The sequence below is a fragment of the Vitis riparia genome, chromosome 16 (genome assembly GCF_004353265.1).
Source record: "Vitis riparia cultivar Riparia Gloire de Montpellier isolate 1030 chromosome 16, EGFV_Vit.rip_1.0, whole genome shotgun sequence".
In the NCBI taxonomy this organism is placed as follows: Eukaryota; Viridiplantae; Streptophyta; class Magnoliopsida; order Vitales; family Vitaceae; genus Vitis; species Vitis riparia.
Window position 1 is genome coordinate 15,566,592 of NC_048446.1, and position 3,778 is coordinate 15,570,369.

The 3,778-nt window shown below is 37.0% G+C and overlaps 1 pseudogene; it reads right to left on the minus strand.

Moving 5' to 3' along the window:
* Positions 1-1,624: 1,624 nt before the first annotated feature.
* On the minus strand, positions 1,625-3,761 carry LOC117933137 (annotated as a pseudogene).
* Between the last annotated feature and the right edge of the window lie 17 nt (positions 3,762-3,778).

A 3,778-nucleotide genomic window follows, 5' to 3' on the forward strand; every position in this document is an offset into this window, starting at 1 on the left:
TATTTGGTGTCTGTGTAGGTGAAAAGTTTTGGTAGATTTGAGAACATGTGAGGTGGTTTCTAGTCAGTGGGACTGGGAAAGTCCTTAGTTCTAAGATTCCCTTTATGTACTTGCCAAGAAGCTTAAAGCATTAAAAGAAAGGAATGAGAGATATTTAGAAGATACAGAGCTCCTGAATCTCAAATTGGTGCAGACTATGTCAAGCATGGTCTTTCTTCTAAGGGTGGCAAAGAGTATTTCAATCCCTTTCTTTGATTTTGTTGATGATCTTGGTTGTAATTGAGTAGTAAGTTAGGGTGGTTGTTGGCTGGCCTTCAGTTGGTTTCTATGGGTTAAATCATAGGAAGGAGATGACAGATGGAAATCCTTCAATGGATACAATCATATAAATGCATACCTGCTTCTATCGCTTAGCTCTGCTGCATAAAATTCTTTTCTGTTCTGCAATGGCATCCAGTAGGCCCCCTACTTTCCACTCTCGCCTAGCAACTTCTTTATAGTGTATTTAACGGTACTGTGAGTTTTGCTTAATCTTTAACCCAAACATCTGCATGTGAACCCTCCGTTAAGCATCTTAGACGGTTTAGAAGGGGAATACAGTCTCGCCAAACTGCCTTCCAAATCCCAGCCACCACAACCCTCAATGTCATATTCCAACTATTGCCCCAAATTTAGCACAGATAGATAATATGTTTTCATCTCCCCATTGCTGTATACCAAGCCAGTAGGGTTGATTGTTGGGCCAGAAATGCACAACCATGGGTTATTCACACGCTCAAATACCCCAGTAAAAATCTTCTCAGACAGCTTAAACCCAAATTCAGAGTGGGTAGGGATATTCACAATGTTTGCTTTCAAAAATTTAGCAGAAGATTCCCATTTTAGCCAGCTGGGAAGCACAAGGTTCCACCTTCTTGGATGCAGCAAAGAACCAGCTTATTGAAAAGGGCTAGTGAGCAGTCCGCATACATAAATTCTGTCCCACTACTTGTTGGGAACCCATAGTTGCTCGTAATAAATTGTCTGATGCTGGTGGTGATATCAGTTTCTGACTCAACCATGTTCTGTCTTGAAAAACTCTCAAAGATGGAAGCCTTGACTGAAGATGGTAATGGCAATAAGCTTTTATCTTACATCCATGTGGATCACTGAGGAGTTTTCTGTCTCAGTAATTGACAACTCTGCATTATCAAGAACAGAAAGGACAGAACTAGCGAAGCTGATCATTTCAGCAGGTTTTTCGTTTTCACATACCCTCTGAGGATCATTAGTAAAAATCAATTCAGTTAGAAAAGCTCTCCTCATAAACAAAGAAAAAGCAGGTTTATGGAGAAATTCAAGGGACTGCTCAAAAACTTGTGATGTAAAAACATCATACTGAACTTTTGGCACTTTGAAATTTTTATTTAACAGATAACAACTCAATAAAAGTTTCAGATTGTCTTTTTCCCCCTTGTGGTGGTGAACCTTGTATGTGTTTTTAAAAGTTTTCTATTTTCAAGACCCTAAAGGTAGGCATCAAAAGATCAGATATATCCAAGATTGCATGGTCCAGATCATGACATGTAACAATAGAAGTCTTTTCAGGTTTCATGCTGCATATCATAACCCAAACACAGGATGATCATGAACAAATGTTGACCCGATTCTTTCCCAGTAATATAAAATATTTATACATTCTTCACCAGAAATGGAAAACAGATATAGGATGCTGAAAATTACTAGAGAAAGAGATACTTTTGTTGCCTTCTCTAATGCCTTTGACAGGGAACTGGCTTTCTTTCTTGGTCATGATATTGACCACGAGGCACATTGTCAAATGAAGGGTTAATTTATCAAATGTGTAAAGTTTATAAAACAATCAGATATTCAAATGCATATTAAATGAAAAGAACTTCAAAAATAAAAGAAAGAACAACCCTCTGCAGGTGGATGTCAATCAGCAAGCTGAAAGGCCAGAATCTCGCAGAAAAGGCAACCATAATAATACTGACTAATTAGTGCAGTATTCCCTTCCAGTAATTCCACGGTTTTGGACAATGCCTTAAAGATGGCTTCCTCTTCTGAAATGACAAAAGCTACTTCTAGATCTGTATAAACCTGGAAAGAGTATAAAGCTATCAATAATAAGGAAAAGGAAAAAAATACAACAAACTAAGGTATCAACTTATAAGACAATCTTGGGATCAATTTGTGACTCCTTGTTTGATTAAATGAAAAGAAAAATAGCCCCTCCTTCTAACATTCTGACTCAGCACGTTTATAATATCAAAACAAATAAGTACCTGATTTTTTACTAGGCCACATATAACTGCTGCATGGGAGGGCAGAGGAGTTCCTGAAAGATATTTTAGGACTCCGTTGGAAACTGGAATGCTGGATAGCTCAAATGGTCAGATATGTCTAAGAAAAGGCAAGATCCAATTTTTCCAGTAATATTTAAAAGGTGCTCAAAAGCTGAGGTAGTAACAGCCTCAAAATGAGCAATCCCTGTAACCACCACCACCTGTGGCTTCAACTTTTTGATGAGCTCTATCATTAAATCTGACTGGTGTGGGGCTTCAATCACTGAGTACATCCCCTGAAGGATTATCTGTTTCTGCACTCAACGATAAAGAAATATTTGTAATCATTGTTTGCATAGGTAGCATAGACAGTTGGCAACTTATAAACAAGCATTGAGGCGGTTTCTATTAAACTACCATTTGCTTCAGAAGTTTAAGTTAGTAGGGGATGGACCGATACTGTATCTCAAGCAACCACTCTAGGTCGTTACAGATTCAATCAACAGGTGGAGAGGCAGACAACCAATAATAAACAAATAAATGGGGGACTAAATAGATCAAGAGGGTTTGTGTCTCCCTTGGCTGATTTTGGCCTTTGGTGCCTTGCACACATTGTGTATACTTTTTGTTAGGCATTGTTAATTCAATTGATCTTAACCTATCAAAAAATAGATAGAGAAGGTTCAACTTGAAGCTCCTAGAACTTGACTCTATACCATATTGAACTACAGTATGCTCCAAAAGCTTAGGCTGTTAGGGAATCATCCAACAATGCATATCAAACTAATATCCTCCCTAGTATGCCACCTCATTGTGCACATGGAAAGGCACGTTATGGGTCACGACAACAATTGGCCAAATAAACAGACTGAGAAGGCTCAACTCGAGATCTTTAGAAACTTCACTCTGGTACCATGTTGAGCTACTTGTCACCTCAAAAATTTAAGTTGCTGGGGAATGAGCCAAATAATATATTAAACAAACAGTTTTGATTCCCCATGGACATTGCATGGTCCACTAATTTTCTTTAGCATTTAAAGGCACAAATTCTTCCTCTATTAATTAAGGGTTATTTGACTAAAAGGGATGAAATAACTCCCAATTTGTAAATCTAAACCCTCCATCCTTTTTTAAGCCTCTTTTTGATAAAAATGCCCTCACCTTTTTTCTTGTAAAAATAACCTTATATTTTAAAACCTATATGTAAATAATCAAAATGTTGAAGGGCAGTTATGTTAAAAATGGATTACTTTTCAAGTTAAAACATGGTAGAGGTTAGGTTTACAAATTTGGGGATTATTTCATCCCTTCTAACCAATTAATTCATTAATTAATTAGGGAACAAGAAAAGGCATCTTAAAGAATGTATCTTGAAGAAAGTCAAAGCCATTACCAAAATAATCATCCTATAAAGAATGTTAAATGAACAAATCCCAATTATTAAAACACATATTAAAAAACGTGTGAAGACAACATGTGAATGGAATTGTTAA